This window comes from Rattus rattus, chromosome 2, assembly GCF_011064425.1.
Source record: "Rattus rattus isolate New Zealand chromosome 2, Rrattus_CSIRO_v1, whole genome shotgun sequence".
NCBI classification, from domain to species: Eukaryota; Metazoa; Chordata; class Mammalia; order Rodentia; family Muridae; genus Rattus; species Rattus rattus.
This window is the reverse complement of record NC_046155.1, coordinates 142,427,097-142,445,547: the sequence shown is the minus strand read 5'-3', so window position 1 is coordinate 142,445,547 and position 18,451 is coordinate 142,427,097. Positions and strand designations below refer to the sequence as shown.

Sequence of the window (18,451 nt, the reverse complement as noted above, 5' to 3'; positions counted from 1 at the left end):
CCATGTGACACTAGTTCCACTAAATACCTCATGAATCAATGTATACAAACATCTAACTCATGAGTCAACATACATAAACACATAAACCACGAGTCAACATTCACAAACATGTAACTCATGAGTCAACATTCACAAACATATCACTCATGAGTCAACATTCACAAACATATTACTCATGAGCCAATGTAAACACACATTTATTATTTTTACAAATCAGGACACATTTTCCTTCATGATTTTCTATTATAGGCTGAGTATCCCACGTCCACAATTCTTGGGACCATTAATGAATTGAATTTCAATTCTCTGTGTTGGAGGAATGTTTTCATATGCTTAATAAATTATCATTATGATGCAGCTCAAGTCTCAACACAAAATTTATTTATGCTTTTATAACCATATTATGAATGTAATTTTATACAGTACTGACATGATACCTTTTTATATTTTTGACTATGACAAATGAGTTAGATTTCTTTCTTAAAAACATCAATTATAACATATGAATTATAGGACTGAACTTAGAGAGTTCAGAGATTCAGAGTAATGCTGGGCAGGAGAATCACAACCCCTTCCCGAAATAGTTTGCCACAGGAGACTGAAGAACACTGGGCAGAGACCATCCTCAGAGCATCGTGTTGTGGGTCTTTTCATTTGTTTATTTCCTTTAGTACTCACCTTTGGAGAATAATTCTAGATTGTTTTGCATGTGGTCATTGCAGTCACAAGCAGGAAAGAGGGTTCTTTTCCACTTGGCTGCTTATCCCAGAGACTTTTCTAAGAGGCACATTTTACTGCCACCCAATCTCTGATTCAGGGGAGCCCCCAGACACTAATACTAAAAAGACATAAAAAGAAGACCAAGCACACATCTTCCTAAATTGTGAGTCAGCTCTAGAATTCCTAGGTATGATGGGCACGCAAAAGAAACACAGTTTCAGGAAAGATGATTCCAGTTCAACATCAAGGGCTGTATCAAATTAAACCACTGTGGCTTTTTTCAGTCATTGTGGGAAGTGGCTGGACAAGAACATATCACCCATCACAAGTCCCATTATTAAATGATATGGAGGCATAGTGAAGGTAAGCCATAGGAACAGAGTTGGAGCAATGACATATGAAGAAGGAGAGAAACACTTTCAAAAGCTGCCGCTAGTGTGTCCGTTACTGCTGGTATTATTGTCATGCTGCCCGACTGTGTACCAGCCCCCAGTGTACCATGTCACCCATAACAAGGACAAGTAAGAACTGAGGCTGGATGAGAATCAAGAAGATCTGGGGTAGGAACTGAGCAGTGTTTCTGCACTGTTAATAGTTCATAATAAGGAAGCAAGCAGGTGCTTATAGGTTCTACTTTTCTCTGCCTCTTTCTCCAGGCTGAAGCAGTAATGGACAATGAAAGACCATAAACACCATGTGTTTTGGTCAAGCAAGGAGAACCATTCAGTTGGAAACTACAGGATTTTAGTTATGCCTGGGACATACTGCATAAGTACCTTGACAGATGAACCCATTTTGAGCCCCTTCCCAGACACAGACAGAGAAATAACATGGGTGCAGAAGTAAACACTGCGCCACAGACACAAAATTAGATGCAGAAGTAAACATTGCCAGTGATCTGTAACAGTAGTGCAAGTCAAGTCATCTAGAGGCCTCACCAAGGTGGACTTTGGTGAAATTGTATTTTGGTCTTGTGTCAATGCCTATTTGAGATGGATATAGTTTTCATTGTGTCTATATAGTAAAAGGATTCTTTGAATCATTTTCTTTATTGCTAGCTTGTTTGTATGAACAAACATTCTTGGAAAGAATAACATCTGCTGAACTCTCTGTAAGGTGGACAAATTGCTTAAATGAGTGGGAAGTTTGGAGTCTGACATCTACAGCCAAGATGTCAATGGTTCTATGTGACCTGCTTCTGTGATATTTCTACCGATGCATTTTAAAAAGAATAGTGATTTATGACCTTTATTCTATTTCTATTAAAACTCAGTAAAGTTATTGCCATAGTGGAATAGAATTTAGTCAAGCCTGAATCTGTTTCCAGGCCAATGATCACTTATATTTGCCTCAGAATAAGGGTTTTCCCCCTTAAAGAAGGTGTTGTGCTATGATATTGACAACTATAAATAATTGCCTTACTTATGCTTTAAATGAAATGCTCCAATTTTCCCATTTGTAATAATAATTTTGTGAGGCGCAACAATATTGACTGACAGTTCCTTAATTTCAGAATGTGAAATCTGTCACCCCAAGATTCTCTGGCATTTTAGGAATACTGACATAATTAGATATTTTTCTATTGTTACTGTCTCTGTATGGAAATTGGTGTTTATTCCTTATTTATTTTAGTATTCTTTCTTTACTATGCATTTTTATTGACTAAATTTGTCCTTGATCACATTCTTATAGGTATATAGCACATTCTGATCACTCTCAAACCCTACCTTGTATATCACCTTTCTATCCCTATCAACTCCCCTCTCCTGCTTACAAGTCCCTGCCTCAGATTCAAGTATTTCTGATTTGTGCCCCACAGAGTTTAACCTGGAATCTGTATGACAGTGGGTTTTTATCTACCCTGTGAGCCTGGTGGACTCAGCTTATGTAGTGGTTCTTCTCTGATCTTTCTCCACCAGCATTTGTGGTCCTTGTAATCTTGTTGATGGCCATATTGATTATGAGGAGATAGAAACTTAAAGTAGTTTAAATTTGCATGTCTCTGTTAACTAGGATGGATGGACATTTTAAAAAAGAGTTTACTAGTCTTTTCTATGTTTTCTTTCGAAAACTCTGTTTACGTTTATGTGTTTTGTGCTATTTATTTTCTTGATGTTTAGCTTTTTGGATTCTTCATATATACGAGATACTAATCCTTTGTCAGGTGTAGAGCAGGCAAAGATATTTTCCCCATTCTATGAATAACCTCTTTATTCAATTGATGGTTTCTTCTGGCATACAGAACACTTTTAATTTCATGTACTGTCATTTGTCAATTTTTTTCTCCTACCTTCTATGCTTCCAGGTCCCTTTTGTGTGAGTCCTATTCTGTAAACATGGGTTGAAGTACACTCTACACATTTTCCTTTAACAGTTTTAAAGTATTGTTCATATGTTAAAGTCCTCGATCCCTCTGAAGTTGAGCTAAGTTTTATGTAGCATGAGATACAGATCAAGAGTCTTTCTTCTCCATGCAGCCATCCAGTTTTCCTAGTGCCATTTGCTGAAAATGCTGTCTTTTCTTCAATGTGTGTTTTCGTCTCTTTCTCCAAAGTCAGGTGCCTATGATAGCATGGGGTTATATGTGGGTCCTTATTCTATCCTACCCATCAGTGTATCTATTTTATACCAGTATGAGGCAAGTTCTATTGATTTGACTCTGTGGAGTCAGATATGATGACTCTTTCCACATTAGCCCTTTTGTTTAAGATTGTTTTTGTTCCCCTTAGTCTTTGATGTTTTCCTGTACATTTTAAGATTATTCCTTCTATTTCTCTGAATAATTGTCCCAGAATTTTGATCAGGATTATATTAAATTTGTGAATTCCTTTTAGTAGAAGGGCCATTGTTTTACAACATTATTTCTTCAAATCCAAAAGCATGGTGGATTTTCCTATCTGCTAGCATCTTCCTCAACTTTATTCTTCAGTGTTAGGAACTTTACATTGTAGAGCTCTTTCACATTCTTCATTAAATTTATTTTTTAGTGTTTTACTTTATTTTTGTGGCTTTTGTAAATGGGATTGTTTTCTCGGGTTTTGTTTTGTTTTGTTTTGTTTACCCATGAATAAAGCTGTTTAATTAAGTTGTTAGCAATTTGGAACACACCAGTTTGTGAGGACACATCCCATCTGCCAGGGAAAACTGAGATCACAGATAGTGCTGGAGTTGAGGAACAGCTTTCTCTTTGGCAAAATCTGTGAGTCCAAAGTTTTGTGATCAGCCTTGCACTGTTTAAATCCCATATGTATCCTTCTCCATGTCAAAGATCTTGCCCTGTTGGTGCCTGGGTTTGTGCAGTTGCTTCATTTTGAAGTAAACATCGGTCAGTCAGGTGCTTGGGGATTTTAAACTTGCTGGTATTAATTGTTGTAGAGGTGATAACAACAGATTTTTGGTGAGTTCTGTACAGAAGAACTAGGTTGAGGGCAAGAGGTCCAGTTACAAGTAGAAAGCCTCTGCTCAGCTGCTTCAGGCTCTTGCCTATGATGCCAGTGATGATGATCAGGACAGTCTCAGGGGTGCTGTTGCACACAGCCTTATGCTTGAATGCAGGGCTCTTGGCCATGGCTTTGCAGCTTCCAAGGTCCATCTTCATTTTCTGAAAGTTTACTACCCCAGTACCACCATTCTTGTCTCCACTAACTGTTTTTATGACAGTAGCAACTACCTTCTCCTTTTTCTTCTTTTCACACTTGGACTTGACAGCTGAGTATTTCCTTTCATACAAGGCCTTTATGGAATACATAGCAGAAAGGGATTACCTGCCAGTTCCTCTAACCAGAATAGGGTTTCGGCTACAATGGGACTTCCCCTTCCTAGGCCTTTTAACCTTAGGGTCACCCTTTAAGGCTGCACTAGTGGCCAAGTCACCAGCAGAAGCAGGATCACTGCCAGGCAGGTTTCTTTTCCTTTGTGTCATCAAGCTTCTTGACTTCTTCACCTGCCATCTTGTTAGATGGGAAGGAGAACTAAGATCCTGGATTCTATGGCCTTAAAAGTAAATTTTCACTTATTTTTCATAATTTTGTGGTTTAATTTTGCATCCATCCACTTTACTGGAAGTGTTTATCAGCTTTAAGAGATTTTTTTGCCTGACTCTTTATACTTTCTTTGGTATAGAATTGATTTTTCTTATTTCATTTATCTGCTTCTTTGAGTCTTCTCTATAGAAATCACATTTAGCATTTCAGCTATCTGTCTTTTTGATTTTGAGAAATTGTGAGCTTCAGAGGTGTCATACTGGATTGTTGTCTGTGTTCCATTGCTGTGATGAATCACCATGCCCAAAAGAAACTTGGGGAACAAAGTGTTTATTTCTGCTTATATGTCCTGATCTCAGTCCTTTATAAAGGAGTTAGGGCAGAAATTCAGGGCAGGAACCTGAACAAAGGAGCTGATGTAGAAGCCATGGAGGAATGCTGCTTATTGGCATGCTCCTCAGGGCTTGTTCAGCATGCTTTCTTATAGAACCTAGAACCATCAGGCCTAAACAATTCCTAAATAATAATAATAATAATAATAATAATAATAATAATAACCTAATAAACATGCTAATGCAGAAAGGTAAAAATCTCACAGGAATGGGGGATCTGAGCACTAGATAAACAGCTACGAGCAATTAATGACTAATGAGGGAGGAGAAATTTGTTTCTTCCAAAGATGAGCCCATGATTGGTTATCCAATTCAAAATGGTCAGTCCTAAAATCATATACATACAAACACCAAAACAAGATTCAACAGGTACCTTCTGCATTTGTTGGCAGAAATGTATCCTCCATTTTTTCTCCTTTTTTTCCATTTTGTTCTGTTCATTCTATTTTATGTGATTAATTCTGTTAAGCTCTTTCACTTGGATTGTGCTCTAGGATGAAGCTAACTCCAGCAAGAAATATATGAATTAACAGTACCTCCAGTGTTTTGCAATAGACAACACTGTGCCTTCAGAAATAGTGGATTCATTGTAGAAGGTACAGTTTATGGTTTTTAACATTTTAGCATCAAGTGTTTCACTTTTAATTAGAGAAGTAGAGAGGGAATGGAAAAGGAGAAACAGGAGTCAGGAATGAAATGGAAATTGTATGGAATAGAGGTGAAAAGCAGTAGAGAAAATGTCATGTATTTAGTTTAAAGAAAGAAACACCAGGTAAAAGATTTTTACAATGAACTTACAGGTGGTGAAGAGATGGATCAGGGGTTAAGAACATGGGCTGCTCTTCGAGAGGACCTGGGTTCAATCCCCAAAAGATATAGCAAATAACAATTGTCTAAAATTCAGCCCTAGGGGAATCTGACGCCCTCTTCTGATCCCCACATGCACAAAATATTCCAATAAAATAACATAAAATCTTAAAACAATTATAATGGATACAAATTAAAACACAATAAATTAAAACATAAAAAAGCAGTTAAATGCATACGTAGCAATGAATAGCCTAGTAAGAGCACCAGTGGAAGGCGAAGCCCTTGGTCCTGCCAAGACTGAACCCCCAGTGAATGTGATTGTTGCGGGGAGGGTGGTAATGGGGGGGAGAAGGAGGGGAAGAAGGGGAGGGAGAGGGGGAGGGGTTAGTGGGATGTTGGCCTGGAAACCGGGAAGGGGAATAACAATTGAAATGTAAATAAGAAATACTCAAGTTAATAAAGATGAAAAAAATGTAAAAAATGAATGTAAAGAGGGGAAAAAGAGCAGTTAAAGCATAAAAATTTAAAAGTAAAAAATTAAAATTTAAAATTAAAGTAAAAAATTTAAAATACACAAAAAAGTGTATAATCTTCTTAGTATTTCTTCCCATTTGGGGAGATTTGACCACTCATTCCCTTCATATTTCATTTTAAATCATTCTCCACTACTGTAAATGACTGGAAGGAGGGCATGGCATGTGGAGGACACTTGGTTCCCAAATTCAGACAAGTGAGTGTGTTTTCCAGGAGACAAGGGTTTCTGGGTTCAAATATCACTTTTGCTAGTCTTATCTGTTATGTACTATGTTGCACACCACAATCCCATCCTTGTTGCTTTTGGGGTCAGTATGTCTGTGTGTGGCTTTGTATGCCTGAAGTTCTGAAGGAGTGTGGCATACCAGACCTACTGTGGTTTTCTGTTTTCAGTCTGCCAGAACACTGTAGGCAGTCCTTTTAGATACTTTCTGGAATGCAAATACCCCTTCTTTAAAAAAGTGTTTTCTCTCTCTTTTTTTCTATTAACTTGAATTCCATATATATGTGGGGTATTAACTCTTTGTTGTCTATATAGCCTATTCTTTCATGTTGGGAGCAATGCCCTTAAAACCCTCAATTATTGATGTTAATAGTATAGTTAGAGTTAAGTATGACTGGGTTCATAGAAAATCCCCAGCCAGCTGCAGAAAACTTATACAAATTTGGTGGTTAGGATGACTAATGATATGACAAAGTTGTGACCTTGCTGAGAAATACATTTAACCTCAGAATGCCCAATGATATGACCTGTAACCTTTCTGAGAAACCAACATCCTGCTGACTAATGATATGAGAAACCTGTAACCTTTCTGAAAAAGGAACATCCTGTTGACATCAGATGACCATATGAGTACTGTGTTCTTGGCATGCATAAATGTTTCCCACTTCCCCCCTCTCTCTGTTACCCCTGTTATGATATAAATTCAGCCTTGAGAAAAAATAAAATTGTTGCCTTGATCAGACTTCTGTCTTGGTGTCCTTCTTCGTGTCTCTTGTCCCTCATTCTCTCCTAGGTGGTCCCCATCCTCTGTTGACTGCCCTGAGGGCTGGGGCACTTTCATTTTGATATTAACAGTAAATTTGCCATATCTGACCTTCATCGTGTTGAAGCATATTCAATCGGTACCAGACAGTTTTAGAGAGTTTTTTCCCAACCACAGGAGGATATAGAATTTTTCCAAAAGATTTCACCATACTTTGTGTGATAATCTGGTTTCTCTTCTTCATTCTTTCATGTGCTGAATCATGCCTTTACTTTTCACACAGACTCATTGAGTACCAAGGATAAGCGTCACCTGACTGTGGTATATCACCCTTTCTAAAGACTACGGGATTTATTTGGCCAATAAAAGGAATTTTCTATCTCTATCAGGGAAATTGGCTGGTGAATTTTCTTTTGTATTTTGATAACTTGAAGGAACATACAGAGCATATAAACATGAGAAGAATCATGACAAGAAGGTAATCTGCAAAGTACATATCTCATCCAAGGCTTGTGAAAATCCATCTCTAAGGGGTGGCATCTTCCAGACAGTTTTTCCACTTAGTTAAACATACATTCAAAATCTCTATGGAATAAGATGCCTGACGGTAGTTTGCAAAATTATTCTTCAATTATTTTTGTTATTTAAAATGACTGACATTTGTGGACTCAGAAAAAGTACAAACAGTAAACTTGCAAAGAATTTCAGATGCTTTAAAAAATACAATGTAAAGAGTGTATTAATCATAAGAACTCCAAATATCTCAAGAAAGAAATTGAAGAAGATTTCAGAAACTGGGGAGATCTCCCATGCTCATGGATTGGCAGAATTAACATAGTAAAAATGGTCATCCTACCAAAGGTGATCTATAAATTCAATGCAATCCCCACCAAAATCCCAATACAATTACTCAAAGACATGAAAAGAGCAATTCTAAATCCATCTGGGAAGGCAAAAACCCAGAATAGTGGAAACAATTCTTAACAATAAAAGAATCACCATCTCTGACCTCAAGTTCTATTACAGGGCAATAGTGATAAAAACTGCATGCTACTGATACAGAGATAGATAGGTTGATTATCAGAATAGAATTGAAGACTCAATAATAAAACCTCACACTTATGCACACTTGATCTTTGACAAAGAAGCCAAAAATATACAATGGAAAAAAGAAAGCATCTTCAATAAATGGTGCTGGTCTAACTGAATGTCTGTATGTAGAAAAACAAAAATTAACCCTATTTCTCACCATGCACAAAGCTCAAGTCCAAGTGGATCAAGGACCCCAACATAAAACCAGATACACTGGTTTAATAGAAGAAAAAGTGGGAACGAGCCTTGAACTCATTGACACAGGGAGAGATTTCCTAAACAGAACTCCAATGGCTCATGCCCTAGATCAATAATTGATAAATGGGACCTCATGAAACTGGAAAACTTCTGTAAGGCAAAGGAAATAGTCAATAAGACAAATAGGCATCCTACAGATTGGGGAAAAAAAACTTAATTAATGCCACATCTGATAGAGGGTTAATATCCAAAATATATAAAGAACTCGAGAAGCTAACCATCGAGAAACCAAACAACTCAATCAAAAAATGGGGTATAAAACTGGACCAAGAATTCATAACAGAGGAATTTCAAATGGCTGGGAAGCATGTAAAGAAATGGTCAAAGTCTTTAGTGATCAGATACATGCAAATCAAAACGACCCTGAGATTCCACCTTATACCAGTCAGAATGGCTAAGATCAAAACCTCAGGTGACAACACATGTTGGCAAAGATGTGGAGAAAGAGGAACACTCTTCATTGCTGGTGGGATTACAAACTGTTACAACCACTCTGGAAATCAATTTGGAGGTTTCGCAGAAAATTGGAAATAGACTTATCTGAAGACCTAGCAATACCACTCTTGGGAATATAACCAAAAGGTGCTCCACCATGCCACAGAGGTACATGTTCCACTATGTTTATAATTGCCTTATTTATGATAGCCAGCAGCTGGAAAAAAACCCAGATGTCCCACAACAGAAGAATGGATACAGAAAATGTGGTTCATTTATGCAAAGGAATATTACTCAGCTATTAAGAACGAGGAATTCCTGAGTTTTGCAGGCAAATGGATGAAAATAGAAAATATCATCCAGAGTGAGGTAACTCAGACCCAAAAGGACATGCTTGGTATGTTCTCACTAATAAGTGGATATTAGTAAAAAAAAAAAAATACAGAATACCCAAAGAACTCAAAAAGATCAACAAGCTGAAGGGCCCAAGTGAGGATGTCTCAGTCCCACTTGAAAGAGAGATGAAGGCAAGCACGGGGAAGGGAGGGAAAGGGAAGGGAAAGGGAAGGGAAAGTGGATGGGTGTAGGGAGAGAGGAGAACATGATCTGGTATTGGGTAGGGGAAAAGGACCAAAGCCCTGACGTCCAGCATAAAGAATGGAAACAGGCAACCTTGGGAGGAAAGAGGTTGGGAGCATGCTCTAGAATGTACCAGAGACCTGGGAAGTGAGAGACTCTCAGGACTCAAAGGGGGGACCCTAGATGAATGGCTCTACAGTAGGAGAGGGAACTGCTTGAACCCACCTCCAGCAGAAAGACAGGGCATCAGGTGATGGATGGGGTTGCTAACCCACAGTCAAAGCTCTGTCCCACAATTCTTCCTGTCTGAAAGAAATGGAGGGATGGAAATGGAGAAGACCATTAGGAAAAGAAGGCCCAATGACAGGTCCAAAGTGAGATCCAGCTCAAGGGGAAGCCCCAAGACCTGACACCATTACTGAAGCTATGGGGAGTTCACAAAACAGGATCTATCATGACTGCCCTACAAAAGACCCAACAAGCAGCTGAAAGAGTCAGATGCAGATATGTGCACCCAACCAATGAACAGAAGCTACTGAGCCCTCTGGTTGAATTAATGAAAAGCTGGAGGAAGGTGAGGAGGAAGGGAACCCTGTAGGAGGACCAGCAGTCTCAATCAACCTGAACTCCCCACCCCCACCCCCACCCCCGAGATCTCTCCAACACTGGATCAGCAACCAAGCAGCATACACCAGCTGAGATGAAGCCTCTGACATATAGAGCAGAGGACTCCCAGGTCTGGGTTCAGTTGGAGAAGATGCACCTAACCCTCAGGAGCCTGGAGGCTCCAGGAAGTTTAAAGGTCTGGTGGGGTGGGTGGGGTGAGGACATCCTGGTGGAGACAGAGGGAGAAGGAGGTATGGGATGTGGAACAGTCAGGGGCTGAATCAGGAGGGGAAAGAAATCTGGAGTGTAGAACTAACTAACTAATTAACTAAATAATAACAAACAAACAAATGAAAAAGTGAACATTAAATTCCTTCAAACTGAGCTGTATGAAAATTTTGTTGAAAATTATAGTGCAACCCATTACATGGAAATTTTTTTTATAGCTTTAGGTCAGCCATCCATTCAAAAGTCTGTCATGATGTCATGGGGGACTTCTTCTGCCTCTGATCACATAAGCTAACAATTCCCAAGAAGTAGTGCCAACATACCAGAAAAATTGTTTTTCTTCCTAATTCTTTCTTAACTTAAACTAGATTTTCTGACTTACTTTGGTCAACATAAAAAAAAAATCAGAGTAACAAAACTCTCTTTCCTGGCTTGTATAAAAAACAAGATTTACAAAAGCATTGTTTTGTTTTACATTTTCCTTGAATTCACCATCTGAAAGTTTCCAACTAAAATGATTTTAATTTTTTTTGCTCCTTTATTTTAATGTGTGTGTGTGTGTGTGTGTGTGTGTGTGTGTGTGTGTGTGTGTGCGCATGCGTGTGTGTGGGTTTAAGATTGTTTGCCTCTAGGCAGATGTGTCTCACATTGAGGACAATGTATCTATCCATAAAGGACAGAAGACAGCATCAGATTCCCCTGGGACTGGAGTCAGAGACAGGTAGGAAATGAATGCCTCAGGTCCTCTGGAAGAGCTCTTACCATCTGAACTATCATTCCTGCCCCAAAGAAGTATTTCTTAAAAGGAATTTTATTGCATCACTGTTATCTGAAAGGGTCCCTGGCAGAAGTCAGGTAAGATAAAAGGAATCTGCTGAGCTCTGCCCTTGATTGAATGCTGAGAGGTCATGTGATCTTTTTGTCCCTTTAATTGTGTAGCAAGGTCCTGGGTACATGGGAAAATGAGGGAACGATGAAGAATGAACACAAAAAGAAAGGTAGAGAAGCCATTTGATACATGCCCATGTTGGACAACACACTTTCCCAGAGGCATCAAATACAAAACTACATTAAAGCACTGAAAAATATGACAAACTCACTAAATTTTGTGTCTCCGGCGTATTCTGAATATACGTGAAAGTTTACAGGGAAGCACACAATTTGGGAAACTGTTATACTTTGTTTTTAAACTAGATGTATTTAAAGAAGTTTTGTTTTCTTAGTAACTTTGCAGTTCTGTGGCTCTGCAGACTCTCTGAGAGCAATCCTTTCCCTCAAGACATCTCAGGATGTGAACCATAAAAGGCTGTGTATACGGGAACCTCAGTGCACTCACAGAAATCCTTGCCTTGCTTTTGTTCAGCTCTCTCTGATGGGGATTCTGTAATTTGCACTCATCAAAGCCTGCAAATTGACTTGAATCAAAGTTTTTTAGAAGCTATAATACACTATCATCAAACCCTAGTGCTAGCAAGTGCACTCAAACTATATTTTCAGGCACAATTATGTGGATAATTATGTCATAGCTGGCATGCAGATGAAAATGAGGTGCATTTACAAGCAATTATTCTATGTATTATTTTATGCTGCTGTCACCCATATCTATGCAAAATGCTTTCTTGATCTATGCTGTTGCCCCATTACCTAATTTCAGATCCAATTTATGGACACACATTGCAAAGTATTTACAACATACCTATTGTCTTTTATAAAGGAACTTTGTTTATTTTCATCTCCCCTTTTGTTTGGTACACAGGTTACCATTCCACCTGGCATGCAGTTGATGTTCCGTTTGCTGCTTCATTTGGTCATCAGAATGGTTCGAGTGGACCACACTTGCTCAGCATCTTCCTTCCTACATTCGTCCAGCCCTTCTCCCGTAGGCCTGGTAGTATGTCCTAATTGATCTTTGCGATTATGCATTCTCTCTAATTGAATACTTCAAAGCTATTCTCCGGTGAAAATCATGTTCTTCTGAATAAGACCCCACATTGTCTACGGATTCTGGTCATATGAAGGCCCACATGCTAGGGGAGGCCACCCCAGCTTCTTCTTCTTCTTCTTCTTCTCTCTCTCTCTCTCTCTCTCTCTCTCTCTCTCTCTCTTTCGGAGCTGAGGACTGAACACAGGGCCTTGTGCTTGCTAGCCAAGCACTCTACCACTGAATTAAATCCCCCACCCATTAATGCATGAGTTTGATACCTAAAGAGAAAGTTTAATTTGGTCTACTTCAACTTCAACTGGCTCAGGAATCCCAAGTTGGGAACTTGACACCTTATGACATATAGGGATCCTCCAGGCACGGCTTTCTTACACAGTGCATGGGGATACAGTGGTTACAGGGGCTGGAACACATTTTTACTTATTAGTGGGAGACACTTGCTGTTATTCAGTCCAGGGGACAGAGAATTTTCTTCATTTGCTCTATCAAGGCAGCACAATGGCAGCCATGCAAAGCCGTCAGCAGTGGGGCATTCTCACAGTCTCAGCCATCTGTCTTTTCCATGGCCCTGGCAGAGAACCACTGACTGACATGCACTCTATCACTGCTCCTTATTCCAAATATGAAATATTGGACCTGAATAATCATCATGTCAGGAATGGCGGTCTAGTGCAATGCATTGGTAGCTGATAAATAAGCCAGGCTTCATCTGTGAGAATGATAACAATCAACCAAACACTGTCCAGTACGCATACAAATACGCTGCACAGCATCCACAACTTAATGCTATATAGCCTATCTGTATAAATCCTGACATCTTCCAATCCACCATCATGGACTGGGGTCCAGCTCAGAGAAGAACACTTGTATAGCATGAGTGAAGACCAAAGTTTAACCTAGAGACTTCAGATCAATAAGACAAAAAGGCAATCTACCACAAAGAGAGGATGATGGTGATAATGAGGAATGGCTGAAAGTTTCAGCCTGCACTCAGACTAGAATCTTCTACTGTCTTGATCTATTGATGCTCCTCATGTACCCCATATTCCTCCTAAAAGATCCACTACAACTTTTCTCTGAACATGACTTGGCACAGGATGATACTGCCCTCGGTGTGGCTATAGGATCTATAGAAAATCACGAATCCCTTCATTCTCACTTTCTTTCTTTTTTTTTCCTTTTTCTTTTTTTCTTTTTTTTTTTTTTTTGGTTCTATTTTTCGGAGCTGGGGACCAAACCCAGGGCCTTGCGCTTCCTAGGCAAGCGCTCTACCACTGAGCTAAATCCCCAAACCCCATCCTCACTTTCCATTTCCACTTGCTCTGACCACATCTGTTCAATCCAGGAAATGGTGACAAGAAAGAATTATACTCCTTTTATATAGGTCATAGTCAGGTCAAGAAAAGGAGAGCATAAGGGAAGATGCACTAACCTAGGAAGACCTGGTGTGGGGAACATGTGATCAGGGTAGAGGACAAAATATAGGGGTGGGTTTGTACCTGCAATGATGGTCTCCCAATGTAGCATTGCTGTTACAGTGTCTCCCTGTTTTCTTTAGCAGGATGAAAAAGCCCATGTTCCTGCCAAACCATGAGCATGAGAGGCCTTTCCATCTTCTGAGATCTTTGGTTTTTTCTTCAGAGACTTGACGTTTTTGTCATACAGATCTTTCACTTGGTTAGAGTCACACCAAGGTATTTTATATTATTTGTGACCATTGTGAAGGGTGTCCTTTATCTAATTTCTTTCTCAGCCTTTTTATCCTTTGAGTAGAGGAAAGTGACTGATTTGTTTGAGTTAATTTTATATCCAACCACTTTGCTGAAGATAATTTTTATCAGGTTTAGGAGTTCTCTGGTGGAATTTTTGGGGTCACTTAAATATACTATCATATATCTGCAAATAATGATATTTTGGCCTCTTCTTTTCTAATTTCTATCCCTTTCATCTCTTTTTGTTGTCTAATTGCTCTGGCTAGGACTTCAAATACTATATTGAATAGGTAGGGAGAAAGTGGCAGTCCTTGTCTAGTCCCTGATTTCAGTGGGATTGCTTCAAGTTTCTCTCCATTTAGTTTGATGTTGGCTACTGGTTTTTTATATATTGTTTTTAATATGTTTAGGTATGGACCTTGAATTTCTGATGTTTCCAAGACTTTTATCTGAAGGGGTGTTGAATATTGTCAAATGCTTTCTCAGCATCTAATGAAATGATCATTTTTTTCCTTTGAGTTTGTTTATAAAGTGCATTACATTGATGGATTTCCATATATTGAACCATCTTTACATCCCTGGGATGAAGTCTACTTGATCATGATGGTTGATTGTTTTGGTGTGTTCTTGGATTCGGTTTGTGAGAATTATATTGACTATTTTGGCATTGACATTCATAAGGGAAATTGGCCTGAAGTTCTCTTTCTTTGTTAGGTCTTTGTGTGGTTTAGTAAAAAATGGCCATCTTGCCAAAAGCAATCTACAGATTCAATGCAATCCCCATCAAAATTCCAACTCAATTCTTCATAGAGTTAGAAAGAGCAATTTGCAAATTCATTTTGAATATCAAAAAATCCAGGATAAGAAAAACTATACTCAACAACAAAAGAACTTCTGGGGGAATCACCATCCCTAACTACAAGCTGTATTACAAAGCAATAGTGATAAAAACTGTATGGTATTGGACAGAGATGAGTAGGTAGATCAGTAGAATAAAATTGAAGCCCCAAAAATGAACTCACACACCTATGGACACCTGATCTTTGGCAAAGGAACTAAAATCATCCAGTGGAAAAAGACAGCATTTTGAACATATGGTGCTAGTTCAACTGGAGGTCAGCATGTAGAAGAATTCAAGTCGATCCATTTTTATCTCCTTGTACAAAGCTCAAATCCAAGTTGATCAAAGGCCTCCATATAAAACCAGATAAACTGAGACTAATAGAAGAGAAAGTATGGAAGAGTCTCAAACAACGGGCATAGGGGGAAAATTCTTGAACAGAACACCAATAGCTTATGCACTAAGATTAACAATTAACAAATTGGACCTCATAAAATTGCAAATCTTCTGTAATGCAAACAGTCAATAGAACAAAATGGCAACCGACAGATTGGGAAAAGATCTTTACCAATTCTGCATCTGATAGAGGGCTAATATCCAATATAAACAAAAAATTCAAGAAGTTAGACTCCAGAGAACCAAATAGCCCTATTAAAAATGGGGTACAGAGCTAAACAATTCTCAACTGAGGAATATCAAATGGCCATGAAGCACCTAAGGAAATGTTCAACATCCTTAGTCATCAGGGAAATGCAAATCAAAACAACCATGATTCTATCTCACACCAGTCAGAATGTCTAAGATCAGAAACTCAGGTGACAGAAGATGCTGGCAAGAATGTGGAGAAAGAGGAACACTCTTCCATTGCTTATGGGATTGCAAGCAGGTACAAGTACTATAGAAATCAGTCTGGTGTTTCCTCAGACAATTGGAAATGGTTCTACCTGAGGACCCAGTTATACCACTCCTGGGCATATACCCAAAAGATGCTCCATCATATAACAAAGACACATGCTACACTATATTCATAGCAGCCTTATTTATAACAGCCAGAAGCTGGAAACAACCCAGATGTCCTTCAACAGAGGAATGAATACAGAAAGTGTTGTATATTTACATAATGGAGTACTACTCAGCTATTAAAAACAATGACCTTGAAATTCTTAGGCAAGTTGACAGAACTAGAAAAAATCCTGAATGAGGTAACCTAATCACACAAGAACCCACATGGTATGCACTCACTGATAAGTGGATACCCAAAAGCTCGGCTTACCCAAGATACAATTTGCAGGCCACATGAAGCTCAAAAACAAGGAAGACCAAAGTGTGGATGCTTCAGTACTTCTTAGAATAGGGAACAAAATATTCACAGGAGGAGATAGGAAGATAAAGTGTGGAGCAGAGACTGAAGGCAAGGCCATCCAGAGACTGCCCCACTTGGGGATCCATCCCATATACAGTCACCAAACCCAGACACTATTACAGATGCCAAGAAGTGCATGCTGCCAGGAGCCTGATATATCTGTCTCCTTAGAGGCTCTTCCAGAGCATGACAAATACAGTGGCAGATGGCTGGAGAGGCCCTTGGTCCTGTGAAGATTTCATACTCCTGTGTAGGAAAATGCTAGGGCAGGGTGGTGGGAGGGAGTGGGTAGGTAGGCAGGGGAACACTCTCATCGAAGCAGGGAGAGGGGAAAGGGAGAGGCAGTTTCCAGAGGGGAAACCAGGAATGTGGACAGCATTTGTAATGTAAATAAAGAAAGTATCCAATAAAAATGTGTCACACATCTACAAGCATGTCTAGAATAAACAATGCTGTGAAAACCAAATGCTGATGAGGACTCAAATAAGTATAATTCTCAGATGTTATGACAAGAAACAAACTCATCATTGTTCCGGAAAATGTTTCACCAGCTTCAGGAAAAGGAGAACCATGACTATACCATGTGATCTGACAAGTTTTTCACATAGGATACTTACTCTAAAGAATAAAACTCAGGTTTCTAAAGCCTGTAAACAAATATTTAATGGCAGTATGCATTAGAATTGCAAGTCCAAACTTCCTTGACAGGTAAATGATTGGACCATGGTTTATTGGCACAATGATGTGCTGCCCAGTACCAAAAAAGGAACTAGCTACTGGCACATGGCAGAAGCCTGAATGATTCCTAAAGGTGTCACATTGAGTGAAAAAGTCAGTCTTCAAAAGTCATAATCTGTAAGACCCCACTTATGTGATGATGTCATCTAAAACAAGGGAGAAGACTCCATGTGTGCAGACTAGACTAGTGTCCAACTCACAAAGAGTCTCTGCCTTCCTATTGCTGAGATTAAAGGCTACCACTTCACCAACAATAATTCTTAAATGGACACTAGCTAGAGGCATTTCGGAAGAGGAAACCTCAACTGTGAAAATGCCCCCACCAGATGGGCCTGTGGGAAGTGGTGCATTTCCTTGATTGACAGGCAAAGGCCCAGCTCTCTGTGATCGGACTCATCAGACCTGGGATGTTGGTCCTGGCTGTAATAAGATACAGGCTAAGTAAACTATGGCAAGCATGCATCAGACAACATGCCTCTATGGCTTCTGCATCAGTTCCTGCCTCTAGTTCCTGCTTTGTGTTCCCACTCTGACTTCCTTTATGATACTCTATTCCGTGAAAATAAAGTGAAAACCCCCACCCCTACCCCCCAAAAAAGAAAAAGCCCATGTTCATTCTCTGCCTCCCCAGACACTTTTCTGTGGCATTTTCTATTTTCTCACTGTCATTTTTTTTTCTGGACAATTTCATCTGAGTACCAATTAATTTCTTTTAAGTGCTTCTTACAGGGAAATGTCACCATGCTGAAGAACACACCTTTAAAGATGAAACAAAGGGACACTGTCCATCAAGCATGAAAGCTAAAAGGTGAAACTTGGGAGATTTAATGGGTAGAACACAACAGACATGGGAAAAGAACTGACCCTGGAACTTCTCCCTTTCCTCACTGTAAGACTTGTGTTTGCCAAGACTGCACGGGCATGGCTGTACTTCTAAAGAACTGCATCCTATGTCAGCTAGTTATTTTCCCTGGAACAACCAACCTAGAGTATTTCCCAACCTTCCAGTGTTTGATTGCTGTGCTCTCTCAGAAAGGTGGTGAATATTGAGTCTTCTGCTCTAACTCCTGCCCCTGGAAGACAGCAGTGTATCCAGCAGCACTGACAGGTGCACAGTCCATGCCTCTTGTTAAGCCAACTGTCCCCATGACAACTCCTGGCTTTTAACTAAAAACAAGTCCCTCTGCTAAATATGATTAGAGATCTGATGGATTTGGCCAGCTTCCTCAGAT

At 39.3% G+C, this 18,451-nt stretch overlaps 1 protein-coding gene and 1 pseudogene across 1 annotated transcript in view; both read right to left on the bottom strand.

The window, feature by feature from the left end:
• Gabrg3 (gamma-aminobutyric acid type A receptor subunit gamma3) overlaps positions 1-18,451 on the bottom strand; it is a 599,492-nt gene that overhangs the window by 66,649 nt on the left and 514,392 nt on the right. The window lies entirely within an intron of this gene.
• LOC116892041 lies at positions 3,789-5,950 on the bottom strand (annotated as a pseudogene).